Source organism: Elephas maximus, chromosome 20 (assembly GCF_024166365.1).
Source record: "Elephas maximus indicus isolate mEleMax1 chromosome 20, mEleMax1 primary haplotype, whole genome shotgun sequence".
Classification (NCBI taxonomy): domain Eukaryota; kingdom Metazoa; phylum Chordata; class Mammalia; order Proboscidea; family Elephantidae; genus Elephas; species Elephas maximus.
In genome coordinates, this window is record NC_064838.1 from 66,092,816 (window position 1) to 66,110,140 (window position 17,325).

General features: G+C 43.5%; 1 protein-coding gene across 4 annotated transcripts in view; it reads right to left on the minus strand.

Annotated features, from left to right (window-relative positions):
• Positions 1-10,562, minus strand: part of FHIT (fragile histidine triad diadenosine triphosphatase) — a 1,766,300-nt gene extending 1,755,738 nt beyond the window's left edge. For all 4 annotated transcript variants that reach the window (XM_049863424.1, XM_049863427.1, XM_049863426.1 and 1 more), the window contains exon 1: positions 10,358-10,562. The gene's annotated coding sequence lies outside the window, so the exon portion shown is untranslated. The remainder of the gene's footprint in view (positions 1-10,357) is intronic.
• Positions 10,563-17,325: the final 6,763 nt, after the last annotated feature.

The following is a 17,325-nucleotide window of genomic DNA, read 5'->3' on the forward strand; positions in this document are numbered from 1 at the left end:
GAGGATACTGAGACGTAGCCTAGAAACGTGTCCCAACTCACACACGTAGGAAGTGGTAAAGCCACACACTCTGGGCCTATGGATCTGGATCTCTGAGCCCACAAATAAGAAAAATGTAAAATACAATAACATTAATAAAAATTATAGCTAATATTTGCTGAGCACTTACTATATGAAAGATACAGTGCTAATATTTTATATAGATTAATGCATTTAATTCATACCTATGTATGAAATAGGTACTATTATGGCCATTTTACAGAGGAAAATAAAACTCTGCAAAACAAAATAACTTGCCCAAGGTCACCCTTGGCCCATAATAGAATGACATATGTATATGAAATCTAAATAACAGTATTAGTTACATTAAAACAAAATGGCAGAGAACAAAACTCAAATTCCTAAAAAAGGACAGACTTGTTAATCCATGGACTAGAGGAACCCCAAGACTATCACCTTAAGACATCCCTTTGAACTTGGAACTGAAGTCACTCCTGGAGGTCACCTTTCAACCAAATAATAGATTAGCTCATAAAATAAATATCAGTTATGAGTACTATGCTTCCTTAAATAATCACATAATCAACTATGAGAGACCAGATGGTCAACATTTACCCTAAAGCAAAGATGAGAAGATGAGGGGAAGCAGGGAGACTAGATAAATGGAAACAGAATGAACAGAATGGAAATAACGAGAATGCTAACACATTGTGAAAAATGGAACGACAATGTCATGGAATATAAAAACTGTTAAATGGGAATCTAATTTGCTGTGTAAATGTTCACCTAAAACACAATAAAATATTATTAAAACAAACAAACCAACCAGAATGACAACACAGAAGCTATAAAAATCTAGAACCTTGCTATTCAAAGTGCAGTTCATGGGCCAGCAGCATCTTCATCGCCTGGGAGCTTGTTAGAAATGCAGAAGCTTCTGGCCTCACCAGGACTCTCACATACAGTTCCAGCCAATCTCTGACCCCTAGGACTTAGGCCCAGCTGTTCTATCTGCACTAGAAAGCCAGACACAGCTAATTTCTGTAAGCCAAGGAAACCTTGGCCTGTTGCCTCTTGGAAGTTCAAGAGGCTAGAGGAAGCTTTATTCCCTGCTCAGATGAGCCAAGAGAGGGCCTCAGCTGCAGATTTATCTGTGGCCACTGGCTGCTGAAGCTTCTGGGCCTTGCTTTTCCCCCAAGTCTGCAGAACCCAGCAACTGGGAGTTCAGACTGCAGTGGCCACCTGTTGTTTTGTACCTTCACTATCACTTCTCTCTTCTGAAGGTACCAGCACCTCCCACTAACTGTGACTCCCCATCTCTATAAGGTGCCCCGAAGTGAATTCTAAGTATCCCATATGCTCTATACGTCAAGGCAGACCATCCAAAATGGTAAAACAAATCCAGTGAAAATTAGACCTGCCACTTTCATGTGATGAGGGAATTGGTAAACAGAGACTTATTTTTATTTACATAATATAGATGATATAAAAACAAAATTCCCTTCCCCTACCCCCAGCCACCTTTTTTGTTGTTATAACTCTTCCATGCCCTCTGTGTATCTGTTTTTCTCTCTCTTGCTGTTCCCTGCTCTCCCTCGGATCACTACCGCTACCCTCACCTTGCTCAAAATTCCTGGGAGAGGCTGAACAGGAATAGCCAGTGCTCCAGGGTTGAGAGAAACAACCTTATTCTGGCAGATTCCAGGCCCTGTCTCTGCCTGTCCTCAGGGCTCCAAGCACATATATCAACTCCTGCTCATGGGTACAATGTGAACATCTCCTGACACAACCAAGCAGGCACTGGCCTTCAGTTAATGTGGAGGCTTAGGACCGCCACAAGTTGTTTTGTCGTTGCTTTTCTTTTTCCAAAACTGAAAACAAAGAAGGCTTCAAGTCTTACAGAAAATTGAAAACCTGTTTTTACCACCTACCACAAACTCCAGTGATGAAACAATTGCAGACCACACTCTCCTCCAGCCTGTGCCCAATCACAATGTGCACGCACTAGGCCTAACGCGGGAGGGCGGAGCCTTCAACATTCTCAGGATGTTTTTAGCTCGATAGCTGTGAGTCTGAGAAACTGCAAAATATACTGAATTTTAATGGAAAATCTGACTGTTAATAAACAGAGGTAAATCCATAATGAGCAACACTAACAAACACATGTAAAAAAGACTCAGAGCCTTCAAGTTCCAGAATAGTGTCAGCGTGTGCCTTTTGCAAACCTCTTAACCAGTTTCTCAATTTTCTCCTCCATTCTTATTTACTTGTCATTAAAAGAAAACCCTGGCATTCATACAAAATGCCTCTAAAATATGTAATTTTTAAAAACTATATTAAACCCTTTAGCAAAAACCCTCTGTTTTTCTCTCCATGGAGTCCACACGCTAGAAAAATGAAGCTACTGCACTGTGAAGTAACCTCCTGGCGAATGGAGAAGCTCAGGAAACGCTGAAACATGAAATTATGGCATAGGGTAATATAAACCCAGGCCGAGAACACTCCTGGACACGGGTATACGGTTTTAAATATAAGTACAGATACAACAAACATAAATATACACATTTCCTATGAGAAAGAAAATAAGCTTTTAAAACGAAAGGGTTCCAAAATATTATGGATAATCCAGAATATTAAAGGTATTTAATCGAATTAGCTTAATTATTCTGCCCTGAAATGGAGGGGAGGAGAATGACTACTACCAAAATCTTTAAAACAGGCAGCCTCTCTGGAAGTGGTTCATTCCAAGCGACTGAATTAGGATATGAGAATGTTATTTAACTAGCAAAAAAGGGTTCCATTTTATCTGAACAATAGTTTAAACCTTTTCGATAATGCTGCATGGCTCATCAAAGCACGCAGCTTGGTTTCTTTTGAACACAGTTTTAATGGGTTTATCCTTTTTTCTTTTTTTTAGCTATCAGGAATGGAACAAACTAAACACCAGGAGGGGAAACACAACCTGAAACTCAACATCAGGAGAATGCTGACTCAGGTAAGCACAGCTAGAGATGCAACAGGGCGGGAGTGTGCCTGGTAGCTAACCTCAAAAATAACCCAGGACGCAACCTACAGTAAAATCATCAAATTCCACGAGGGCTCTGTGATAAGGTTTATCATCTCTTTCACTCTGAAATCCTTCAAAATGCTACCTTCTAGATATTTCATCCCCCACCCACACTGTTAACCTGTTAAGTTGTAGCTGATTAATTTCATGATGTTCTGGTGTTAGAGTCAGTGGGTCTTAATCCTAAATGCACTTTAGAATCACCTGAGAAACATTAAAAGCAAACAAGAAAGCACAAAGGCTGCCCCTAATCCATTCCCTCCCCTCCGCTCTGATTCAGCTAATCTAGATGGCACCCAAGGAGCTCTGGTGGCACAACAATTAAGTGCTGGACTGCTAACAAAAAGGCTGGCAGTTCAAACCTATCTTGCAGTTCTGCGGGAGAAAAGACCTGGCCATCTGCTCCCATAAAGACTACAGCCTAGGAAAGCCAATGGGGCAGTTCTACTCTGTCCTATGGGGTTGCTGTGAATTGGAATAGACTTGATGGCAGACAACAACAACAACAGATGGGACCCCACCCATGTGATTCTAACCTGCAGCCATAACCAGGAACTAATGGCTGGAAAGCAATCCAAACAGGTTTAAATCACATTAAGAAGGAGGCACTATAATTGGGTTAAATAAATTTCCATTAGGAGGCAAGGTGACTCAAATGCCCATCCTAATAATCACACCTTCCCTTAAGGATCTTAGAATTTTTTGTATAAAATTAGAGGAAGTCAATTGTACAAGCTGAGATATATCTATGCCCATATACCCAAAATTTTATAATGGACGAAAGAAGTGCTAGACGTCATATGTTACAGATAAAGAAAAACAGCAGAACTGAAGGCAATCTATTATACCTTGTATTTAAAATTTGATAAACAGGAAACATGGAGCAGGGTTCATAAAGTTGTGATTTTGATTAATAACAATGAGTACAGTCAAAGTTACCATTTATTTAGTGCTTATCACATGGCTGGTACTGTGTGAGTTACCTCAGTGAAATCCTAAAGCACCCCTCTGAAACAGGAATTATCACCCCTATTTCACCAATGAAGAAACTGAGGCTCTAAAAGGTTAAGCCATTTTCCCAGAGTCACACAGCTAGTAAGTGGTAGGGCCAAAATTAAAATTCAGGTCCTTTGCTCTCTAGAGTCCATTTTCTTAACCACCCTCATCTCCTGCTTGGACCACAGCCAGAGTCTCCTAAGTCCTCGCTGCTCAGAATTTACTCCATGGACCAGCAGCATCAGCCTGTTGGAAATGCTGAATCTCTAGTCCCTTAAAAAAAAAATTACCACCTACGAAATCAGAATACGCATCTTACGATCAGCAAGAGATTCGTACGCAGTGTGAGAAACTGCATATGAACTTTGAGAAGCACTCACCTCACTGGTCTTCCCACATGGACTGGTGCCTTTTGCAAATTCACTACTACATCTGGAAGTGTCTTTTAAACACACACACACACAAATCCGATCCTTTCATTCCCCCACTTAAGACTGTTCCAGTTTCCCAATGCTCCTGACATAAAGTGCAAAACTCCTTTCCAGCACAAGTAAACGGACTCTGCACAGTATCACCCACACCTGCCTCCACAGCCTCGCCTCCCCCTCCATTGCCTCGTATACCCCATGCACCCAGGCCTTCTTTCTGATCATCACATTTCACTCCCCTTTCCCTTCCTTCCTTCCTTGTCTCCCTCTTCCCTTCTGACTGACCCCTTCTGCAGCCTGGAACACACCACCTCCACAACAGCCACACTCACTGCTGTACGGCCGGTGTGCAGTGCAGCCTAGGCGCTGGAGAAATCTGCTGCGTGAACACGTGCTTAGCACACTGAGGGCCTCGGCTTTTCCTTCTTTCATCCCCTGTGATCCTCACTCCTGTTTCTCTTTCTCTGTCCCCTGCATCGCCCCTTTTCTGTAACTCACCTCCTTATCAGTAACCTCATGGCTGCTGAAGTTGTCAGCTTTAGGAGGAAACATTGTCGAGTCCGCATGGCCATCGCTCAGGGCGTACTCAGCAGCTGGATGACAGCAGCTGGATGACAGCGGCTTCACTTCGACCTGGAGGCTCCTGGGATAGATGGGCCCAGTCCTGTCTAGCAGTGGACAGACTGCAGCACGGACAGATGCAGGCCACTTTTCAATCCACAATCTAATCCACAGATGGAACCATAGAGCAGCAGGCCAAGGGCGTTGCCATCTCTCTGCCCACACAGGAGAGCATCACTGAGCTGACAAGATGAGTTACCTGAAGAGTTGTGGGTAACTTCCTATTTTAAATGCTACTTTAAGAAAACAAATGGGAAATCCTTTCTTAAAATAGCTATCTGCCTCCAGTTTAAATCTAGAGTGAATGAATTCTCATATGTCAAGTTTTTATTAATCATAACAAAATGAAGTTAATATTAATTTATTGAATGCAGGCTACCAAGTGCCTGACAACATGCTCATAGTTTTAAACATGCCCTCTTATTTCATCCTCATCATCACTATGTGCGATAGAAATGCTTATTATCCCTGTTTCACAGAAGAGGAAACCAAGGGCTAAGTGACCCACCCAGGAAGAAAGGCTCGGATTGCAACCATGGGCCTCCAGACCACTACCTTCCATTGCTTCTCTGCCTTTTTTTTTTTTTTTGCCATTTGGATCACTTTCTCATCTGAGAAGTCACAGACATGGACATTCCCAGAGAGAATGCCCCCTGGAGAATGACCTCAAAGGCTGAGATTTTTCTCTGCAATGTAGATGTTGAAAGGAAAGTCACCTGCTACATCTTATATTTCAAAGCAGCATTTCCACATTAAAAGAGAAAACAGATTCAGTGAAAACAGCTCGGGGTGCCTGTGAATGCAATTCCACAAATACTACTTCAGTATCTAGTGATGGCCAGGCACCGTGCAGGATGCTGAATGATCAGACTGTCATTTGGGAGAGTGCTGGGGGAGGGAAGGGGACAGTGAGAACTCCTCCCACAGTGACTGCTTCCAGGAATGTTTAGCCAGTAGTGTACAAAGCTGTTACTTTATTATCCAATTGTGTAAAAATCATCTATCACGCAGAGGAGGTGAGTGTCACCTGCTTTCTTCTCTGTGAATACACAATTGAAAGGGTCAGTGCGTGTTCTACAACAAAAATTTTGTATAATTCAAACAACCGTGTGCTCGTTTCTGATACCTTACAGAGAATTAGATTTTCACGTCTGCGAATTCAAACTCAGTGTTAGATTTTGTTTTCAAGTGTCTGAAAGAACAAAAGAGTACTGGGAGCCAAGAGAAAAATTCCCAAAATAGAAATGGAGAAAATTGAAGCTGCACGTACATACACGTAACGATGGGAACACAGAAACACTTCCTAAGGCCTTCCACCACTCATTTACAGGATGAGGCTAGGAGGAGGGCACCAAGGTGAAGAAACCATGAGCCTGAAAAGGTCACACACAGTACTATGAAGCCTCCAGAAACCTGGATCCTTGCAGAAACTCTTGACACAAGGGCATGAGATGAGCACTGTGGACCACCACTTTGTACTTCACTCTCCTCATTTATAAAGTGAAACAGTTAAAGTACATTTATAACCCATTTCCGTGTGGCCTTTGAACCTAACAAGAGAGAAACATATAAAGATGCTCAAAAAAAACAATGGTTGACTTAATGAAGTATTACGACTTTCCCAATAATAAGATCAAACCCACTCGTCTGTCAGTTTGTCATACCATGGTGGGTCACAGGTTGCTATGATGCTGGAAGCCATGCTACCAGTATTTCAAATACCAGCAGGGCCACCTACGGTGGAAAGGTTTCAGCAGAGCTTCCAGTCTAAGATAGACTAGGAAGAAGGACCCGGAGCTCTACTTCTGAAAAAATTAGCCAGTGCAAATCTTATGAACAGCAGCAGAACATTGATATAGTACTGGAAGATGAGCCCCTAAGGTGGAAGGCACTCAAAATACAACTGGGGAAGAGCTGCCTTCTAAAAGTAGAGTCAATTTCAATGATGTGGATGGAGTAAAGCTTTCAGGACCTTCATTTGCTGAGGTGGCACGACTCAAAGTGAGAAGAAACAGCTGCAAACATCTATTAATAATTGGAATGTGGAATGTACAAAGTATGAATCTAGGAAGATTGCAAGCCATCAAAAATAAAACACAATACATAAAGATAAATATCTGAAATGGACTATTGATGGACAAATGAAATATTGGCCATTTTGAATCAGATAATCGTATGGTCTACTGTGATGGAGATGACAAGCTGAAGAAGAATGCTGTCATGTTCATCATCAAAAAGAACATTTCAAGATCTATCCTGAAGTACAACGCTCTCTGTGACAGGATAATATCCACATGCCTACAAGGAAGACCAGCTAATACTATTATTACTCAAATTTTTGCACCAACCACTACGGCCAAAGAAGAGGAAACTGAAGATTTTTACCAACTTGTACAGTCTGAAAACAACCAAACATGCAATCAAGATGCATTGATAATTACAGGTGATTGGAATGCAAAAGTTAGAAACAAAGAAGAAGGATCAGTAGTTGGAAAATATGTCCTTGGTGATAGAAATTATGCTGGAGATAGCATTGCAAGACCAATGACTTCTTCATTGCAAGAACTTTTCTTCAACAACACGAATGGCGACTATACACGTGGATCTCGCTGGCTGGAATACACAGGAATCAAATCAACTACATCTGTGTAAAGAGACTATGGAGCAGCTCAATATCATCAGTCAGTACAAGGCCAGTATGACAATTGGTCCTGGTTTGTGCCCTAGAAAGGACAAAGTTGGGGAGAAACCATTATCTAAACTGCTACACATCTGGTACTACTGCTAGTTGACTGCTGGTGAAATAAAGAAAAACCTCAGCTTGGAAATAAGATGCTTAGGTCTAGTCTGATCTCTAATGCAAACAAACTGTATGACCTTGGGCAAGCTGCTTTGCCATCCTTGGCCAGTTTCCTCAGCTCTAAAATAAAGGTTTTATAAAGCAATATATAACTAACATTTGTGGAACCTTTACTATATGCCTGGAACTGCTCTAAGCCTTAGAGCTGAATGATCTCAAATGTATTTTCAGCTCTAACATTTAGGCCTAACTACACAGGTAACATTGCAGGATGGAAAGATTACAAAATTGGTAGCGTGAAAGACTGGGTCCCCTCTCAGCTCAGTAAGGTGGGCTCTTTTTTCTAAACATAGACTGTCAAGCAGGCTGGATTATAACCTCAGTATTTCTATTTCTATTCACTAGCTGAGTTACTTTGAACAAGCTGCTTAACTTCTGTAGCCTTCCTTTTCTAATCTGTAAAATGGATATAAAAATGGTTCTCTCTCTCACATACACACAGCTTTTGAGAAAATTAAGCACTAATAACAAGATATATATGCATAATATATATATACTATATCTTATATATTATTTACATAATAAACCACCCACTCGTAATATATATTAATATTTCTTTACGTTTTAGTACTAGCTGTGTGACCACTGACAAATTTTCTCATGTACAAAATGGGAGATTCAAAGATGTGAACACGCTCTGTAAACTGTGTTAGCTTTGTCTGAAAGCACGTATCCTCCCTTATTTGGGACGGCGTATACAATCAACAAAGGAACCCAAGACATCTTTACTAAACATCTGTTTTTGGGTCCAGTTTGCAGTAGATGGACTCAGAGGCTGTCAGCCCACAGCGCTGGGCCATATGGGAGTTGTAGTTCCGAATAGGATGGGTGCACCGGAAAACGGCGAACTGAGACTTCATCTCCCAGCAGACACCTCGGTGGGCCAGAGGGAATCCTGGGAGCTGGAGTACCAGCCTGCCGAGAAGGGAGAAACAGGACTCCAGTTCCCAGAAGTCTCCGCTGCCCAGGCTGCGGGCCCAGCGATGGAGAAGCAGAGGATTTATGGCGACTCTTCTAGGTTACTGGGGCGGGGGGAGTCGGCGCGGCCCTCGGGAGCACCCGTCCCGGGCGACCACAGCCTTAATGAAACACCCCTAGCGAGTATTTTCTGCTAGTCCCCAGTACATTTCTAAGTGGCCCAAAATAATAATACCCGTAAGTTTGCAGATGGCAAACTTTCCCAAGCACAACCTCGTTAGTATCTGGGCTTCACACTGAGTTCTTGGGGCCGCTAGGGGAGGGAGTGTTAGGCTCGTTTTTTTGTTTTTTTTTTTCCCCAGAAAAGCGCCAGGAGGCTCCGAGAGGCACGTGGCTAGTCCAAGGTCACCCGGCGGTGCCAGAACTGGAACCTTAGGGAGGAGGCCGCAAATAGAGCTCAAATCCTACTCCTCTGCCTCTTTTCCTACGCAAAACCCCAAAAAACGCGTTGGCTTCGAGTCCGTTCCGACTCATAGCGACCCTATAGGACAGAGGAGAACTGCCCCTTAGGGTTTCCAAGGAGCGGCTGGTGGATTCCAAGGGCCGACCTTTTGGTTAGCAGCTGAGCTCTTAGCCGCTGCGCCACCAGGGCTCCTTCCGACACATGGATACCCTGAAAAAGTTCCTGCGTCTGGAAGTAAAAACAGCACTAAGCCTTACGCCGTGTCGGGAAGTCGCACAGGGGACTGAGGAGAAGCCACCGCGACGAACTCGCGCTCTTTGTCGCCCTTCAAATCACCACCACCACGTCTGTCGTCGCCCTGCGCGGCGGCGGTCCCGGGCGCGCGTCCAGCCTGCCCCTCGGGGACAGACCTTTCGCGACAGAAGCCCTACTACCGGCTGGTGGAGGTGGCAAGCCATCCCAGAGCGGCCAGCGCCGACTGCACCGCGAGCACGCGAACTGGGGTCCCTAGCCCTGAAGGCCTGGTCCCGTGCCTCAGTTTCCCCACTCTCAAAATGCAGTGAGGGAGGGTCGGGTTAGGGCTAGGGTCAGCGCCCTTGGTCGCCTTGGAGCCCTGGTGGTGCAGTGGTTAAGACGCTCGGCTGCTAGCCGAAAGGTGGGCGGTCACCCACCGGCGGTTCGGCAGGAGACGCGGCAGCCTACTCCAGTAACCCTACAGGCAGCTCCACTCTGCCCCGCAGGGTCGCTGTGAGTCGGCATCCTCTCACGGCACTGGGCTGGGTTTTGGGTTTTGGGTCCCAGCCCTGAGAAGGCCGGGGACGGGGGAAGAGGGGAGGGTGGAGAGTTGGGAGGGTCCTCCGAACAGACAGTCCTACGAGCGGCGCGGGCGGCGCCAGCCCCATCCCCGCCCAACGGGGCTGCCGGGGCAATGACCCGACGCGTGTGGAAACCCAGACCCGCGCCCCAGAAACACTCTTCCACTTGGGCTAGCTCCCCGCCCCTACCTTCCGAGATCTTGGCTGCTGGGAAGTGAAAGGCAGAGGGAGGGAGCGCGGGGCAGGAGCGCCGCCTGGGCCTTGCCCACTGGGGTGACCACCTAAGGGAACCCGGAGCTGAGCGCCAAAAGTCCCGCAACTGGACCGAGGGGAGCGCGGGACTACAACTCCCAGAGGGCGCTGCAGGAGGCGCGGGACCCAAGATGGCCGCTAGTCTACGGGCCGGCGCGGAGACCAATAGGCGCAGCGCACGCGCCTACACCAAGCCAATCAGAAGCCGTAGTGGCAGTGACCCTGATGGAGGGGCGGGAAAGACGGTCCCTGGCCGGAGAGAGCTCTAGCGTGGCTTTCTCTGGAAAGGGATTTTTCTGAAAAATCGCACAATCGTTGCCTTTTGCCAAGTGGAAAAGAAACATGATTCGTTTCAAGTGAAGTTAAAGGGTGTCCTGCATTCTTGCTCCTTTCTTTCCTCCCCTAACGTGCTTCACTTCCCGTTCCTCGCTGCACCCCACAGACCGAGTTTGCATTCGTTTCCTCTCCCCATTCTGGATTTTTCTAAATTTTTTTTTTTTGACAATATAAATACTGTTTTTTTAACTGTGCTTTAGGTGAAAGTGTACAGCGCAAATTAGTTTTTTGTTCAAAAAAATGTATTCTTTATTTCTTAGCCTGCCTTTATGTTTCTTTCAGATGGGCTCACTCGGTGTTACCTGGCGCCCTAAATAAAATTGCACCGCTAAATATCCGTCCCCTTCCTTTCTCCCTTTTCTGTTATTTTTCTCCTGCATATCCTTGTCATTACCTGGCATTGTGTACCATTTACTTATTTACCTTGTTAATCGTTTTCCTTGCCCACTAGAATGCAAGATCTCTGAGGATGACATTTTTATTTTGGTCACCGCAGAATTCTTAATACCTAGAGAAGTGCCTGGCACGTAGCAAACGCTTAGTAAATACATTCTGAATAATTGCATGAAATCTAAAATGACCTTTTCTCTCTCTTTTCCCTTCCTACAATACCTCAGTTGAACTCTGACCACCATGGACCTCCTGTGTTCTCTCTCCTTTTAAATTCAAAATTATATTCTTAATATATTTTGTGCCAGATGACCACTGGGCCACAGTGGGTGGTGTGGGTGCTGGAGAAATCATTTAATCGGACCCAGTTCCTAACCTCAAGATGCTCTTGGTCTAGGAGAGTATGAGAGGTAAACTTAATTTTGCAATAAATGCAATTGCAAATACAGGGTGGCTAAATGATTTACACAAGGTCACACAGCCCACAAGCAGAGACTAGAATCCTGGCCTGATAATTCTTGATAGTGCTGTTTCTCATGAAGACCTCTTTTCTTCCACCCTTCCTTCAAATCCTAGGTCTGAGGAATGAGAGATATTTGCTGTAATCTTCTACATTTGCAAAGCAAGAAACAAAGAGTGATTTCACTTCAATAAACACTGAGATAAGTCTCTACTTTCTCTGGCACCATTTCCTTTTTTTTTAACTCACATTTTTCTTTGACCTGTTTCATTACATGCAGCTGATTGCACCAAGTCTTAGATCTTTTATCCTTTCTGATGTTTGAACTCCACGGAGAGTAGTAAGGTGTCCTGCAGAGCATCCTGGTGTGAAATACTGATGTCCTTGGAAGCTTGACTCTCAGAGAATATCACACTGGATCATGGTCAGTTTACAGATCACCACACAAACACTGTGAGCACATAAAACATTAGAGAATTGTGAATAACAAGCTGAGACTAAAAACAATCACAGATAAAACAACAAGAATGTGATCAATATGTGATACACACTAATTTTGTGCCTAGGGATTAAAAATCCCTGTTCAGGCCTTCTAGCCTAATCTTCTGTCAATTTGATGTTGTTTCCTGTAACACAACCATTTTTTTCCAGCTTTTATAAACACAGACTCAGCACAGCAGTCCCAGCTTTTCTCAAGCTGATCGGCGTGAGAGATTTCAACACATGTGTCAGCAGCCAGACTAAATGTGGAAGAAATCACTGAACTGTATAAAACTGGAAAGCTCAACTAGACTCTCCTTCTGAGAAAGTATCAGCCTATAATCATTACATCTTCCACTTAGCAATCAAAACGCAAATGTCATGAATGTACTCAGGATCTAAACAGTGGTATCTCATGATTATTACGCACCATTCTTGGGAAGCCTGGTAGGAGGGTATAGGTGTTGCTTCAGTTGTGGATGCTACTGACTGCTAGGCTAAAGGATAGACATGACCATCAGCAACACATACATTGGCAGACAGCATTAAGACATGATGGTGCTTGCCTTGGTCCAGGACATCAAAGTGCCAAGATAAGCGGTGGGGAGCTGACTATCTGACTTGACTGCATTAATACTCACCTGGAGATGGTGTCTTAGTTTGGGTTTGCCCAGGTATTCAAGTTGCAAGAAGTTTATTTGGGAGGTAATCGCAGGGAGCACCAGCTGGAGAGCAGGAAAGTCAGATGGGGAAGGGAAGACAGATTAAAAAAAGGTACACTACAAGTATGTTAACACCATGGGCAACTGGAGGTTAATCTTTCTGGGGAACTCTGGTAAACAATATGGAACACATGCCTTGGAGTAAGTTATCCCTCAATGGGACAAGAGAAATGGGTTATTTAAATACCAACTCCCATCAGTCAATGATTGAGGACTGCTTTCAGGGGCTATTAAGTCTCCGGCTCTTTTAGCTGCACAAATGGACAAGTTGCCTCAGCGACCAAAGAAAGCCCGAAATATTGATGCTGGAAGTCAGGCTGCTATGCCCTGAAATGCCAAGGGCATGGAGAGTACTCGGGGCACTGATACTGTCAGCTTTACATGGCTTTGGTTCACCACAAGCTTATGTGACTGAGACTAGCGGAATGAGAAATTACTCAAAAATAGTGTAGATACATACAAAAAATCAAGCATTGTACCATATTGTATCCCTTATCATGTGAAGAAGATACTGTTGTTAGGGGCCATTGAGTCAATTTTGGCTCATAGCAACCCCATGTGATACAGTAGAACCCCACAGAGTTTTCTAGGCTGTAATTTTTACAGGAGCAGATCTCTAGGTCTTTCTCCTGCGGAGCCACTGGTGAGTTCAAACCGCCAACCTTTTGGTTAGCAGCTAAATAAATAAGATAGTACTTTCTAAATCCTCCCTAAGACATATAAACCAAACAAAAACAATAACAAGAAAAGCCACATTTACACTGTGAAATATGAACTCTTTGAAAACCTGAGGAGAGGCTTCAGGCTGGCTGGGGTAGGGCAGGGAGAGAGGAAGGCAATCAAGTAAAGAGCATTTGAAGAACTATTGCTGTAGACAAGGTGTGATTCATTTCACAGTGTTTAAGAAACACAAGTAAAAGGCTTAGATTTTTTTGAAAATCAACATTAAGTGTACAGACTGTGATCTTTAGCCCTAGAAGATAATTTTGTGAAAGCCCTATGTGGGTTGTGCTGTTATAGTGCTTCTTCATAGCCTATAGCTTTACTGAAAATTACAGTCACTATTTATTCGCCTTTCTGTGTATGATCTGTCTCCTCCAAATAAAATATTAGTTCAATGAAGGCAAAAACTTTGTTTCTGTCCAATTCAGTGTTGTACTCCTGAACATTGCTAGCACGTAGTAGATACAGACAGCTGCCATTTAATCCCCTCCAACTCATGGTGACCTTATGTACAACAGAATGAAACATTACCCAGTGCTGCACCATCCTCACAACTGCCAGCATGTTTGTGTCCATTGTTGTGACAATTGTGCCAATCTATTTCACTGAGGGTCTCCCCCATCCTCACTGGCCCTCTACTTCACTAAAACATGATGGCTTCCTCCAGCGATTAGTCCTCATTGGTGATGGGTCCAAAGCAACTGAGTCAGACAGTGTTCTGTTGTGATCCATAAGATTTTCATGAAGTAGATTTCCAGGCCTGTCTCTCGGGTGTTAGTCTGGAAGCTCTGCTGAAACCTCTCTACCAGGGGTGATCCTGATGGTATTTGAAATACCACTGGCGTGGCTTCTAGCGTTACAGCAACACGCAAACCGTCACAGTACAACAAAATGACAGACTGGTGGTGGAGCATATACTGTTTTTTTTTTTTGTTAGGTGCTGTTGAGTTGGTTCTGACTCATATGAACCCTATGTACAACAGAACAAAACACTGCCTGGTTCTGCACCATCCTCACAATCGTTGTTATGTTTAAGCCCGTTGTTGCAGCCACGGTGTCAATCCATCTCATTGAGGGTCTTCCTCTTTTCCACTGGCCCTGTACTTTACCAATCATGATGTCCTTCTCCAGGGACTGATCCCTCCTGACAACATGTCCAAAGTATATAAGATGTAGTCTCGCCATTCTTGCTTCTAAGGAGCGTTCTGATTGTACTTCTTCCAAGACAGATTTGTTCTTTTGGCAGTCCATGGTATATTCAATATTCTTTGTCAACACCACAATTCAAAGGAGTCAATTCTTCTTGTCTTCCTTATTCATTGTCCAGGTTTCATACCCATACGAGATGATTGGAAACACCAAGGCTTGGGTCAGGAGCACCTTAGTCTTCAAGGTGACATCTTTGGTTTTTAACACTTGAAAGAGGTCTTTTGCAGCAGATTTGCCCAATGGAGTGTGAGGTTTGATTTCTTGAGTGCTGCTTCAATAAGTGTTGATTGTGGATCCAAATAAAATGAAACCCTTGACAACTTCAATCTGTTTGAGCATATAGCAGGCACCCAGTAAATACATGGTCAATGGATAAATGCGTCATGGCCACAAAAAACAAATAGGGTAAATAATAGAAGGGCCTGGCATCTGCACCACTCATAACATTCAGCTAAGTCATAAAGCAAAGAGGCAAGGGTGACCCTGAAATGACTTGCCATTATCACAAAGCTTGGGACCATCCTGATGTGTACAAAGCCTAGTGGTCACATACCATTCTTCTGCTTTAGTCAAACACTCCCAATAGTATTTTCTTTGAGAGCACAGGACCTACAAGGAAATCTTTGCCATGGAAACAGAATTTCAAAACTAGAAAGGGTCTTAGAGGCCAAATAGTTGGATCCTCTGCAAAATTCATCTCGGCCATATGTTACAGATCATAATCCAATCTTTCAGACAAGACTCTTGGGGGGGGGGTTTATTTAATTGCAGAAATCATAACCAATTTGCAAATATTATATTAGAAAAGTGATGCTTTTTTTGTAACACAAAGTATAGAAATGTTGGGAAACTCAGCTACACTCAAATGTTCCAGTCTCCTTCACAAATTCCTCAACCTATAATCATTCAGTTTTTTGGCTGCTGTTGGAGAATTCTGGTTGCTACTAAGAGCCGTCTCACGATATGCTGAAAATTCTCTAAATTTTTCCTTTATCTTTTTATTCTCTCATCATATTCATTTCTTTGTTGTTAAATATATTCCTTGGATAGATTTGTTCATCAGATATTTAGAGATCAGTCTATTCCCTATAGTTAGTGAACATATGCATGCTGTCTCTTTTTAACTATGCCTCATAAATAATCATGCTTAATCCTTCTTACTGCCGTTTTTTGCAATCATCTTCCAGTTACCTAAAACATAAGGTGCATAAAACTAAGCTCAGTGTCCAAGCTGTGATCTCACTAGGGTGGCCCAGACATAAGCTATTATTTTTCATCACTCTGTTTCAAGAAATTGTGCCTCTAAATGCATTGCCCTTGTTTCATCGAAGTGTTGAAGGCATTTTCATCATTCTAGAGGGGAAAACCATTAAAAAGTATTTCCTAAAAATTAAAAAATGTGTTTCTTTACTGGAGGACTTAGTGCAAATTGGTATGCAATTTCAATTCAGTCTCTTGATGGCTTGAGGCTTACTCTGCGCTTGTTGTTGTTGTTGTTGTTGTTAGGTGCCGTCGAGTCGGTTCCGACTTATAGCGACCCTATGCACAACAGAACGAAACACTGCCTGATCTTGCGCCATCCTTACAATCGTTGTTATGCTTGAGTCCATTGTTGCAGCCACTGTGTCAATCCACCTTGTTGAGGGTCTTCCTCTTTTCCGTTGACCCTGTACTCTGCCAAGCATGATGTCCTCCTCCAGGGACTGATCCCTCCTGACAACATGTCCAAAGTATGTAAGACGCAGTCTCACCATCCTTGCCTCTAAGGAGCATTCTGGCCACACTTCTTCCAAGATGGATGTGTTCATTCTTTTGGCCAAAAACCCAGTCCGTGGTGTATTCGATATTCTTCACCAACACCACAATTCAAAGGTGTCAATTCTTCTTTGGTCTTCCTTATTCATTGTGCAGCTTTCACATGCATATCATGTGATTGAAAATACCATGGTTTGGGTCAGGCGCACCTTAGTTCTCAGGGTGACATCTTTGCTCTTCATCTTTGAAGAGGTCCTTTGCAGCAGATTTACCCAATGCAATGCGTCTTTTGATTTCTTGACTGCTGCTTCCACGGCTGTTGATTGTGGATCCAAATAAAATGAAATCCTTGACAACTTCAATCTTTTCTCCATTTATCATGATGTTGCTCACTGGTCCAGTTGTGGGGATTTTTGTTTTCTTTATGTTGAGGTGTAATCCGTACTGAAGGCCATGGTCATTGATCTTCATTAGCAAGTGCTTCAAGTCCTCTTCACTTTCAGCAAGCAAGGTTGTGTCATCTACAAAACGCAGGTTGTTAATGAGTCTTCCTCTAATCCTGATGCCCCATTCTTCTTCATATAGTCCAGCTTCTCGGATTATTTGTTCAGCATACAGATTAAATAGGTATGGTGAAAGAATACAACCCTGACACACACCTTTCCTGACTTTAAAGCAATCAGTATCCCCTTGTTCTGTCCGAACAACTGCCTCTTGATCCATGTAAAGGTTCCTCATGAGCACAATTAAGTGTTCTGGAATTCCCATTCTTCGCAGTGTTATCCATAGTTTGTTATGATCCACACAGTCGAATGCCTTTGCATAGTCAA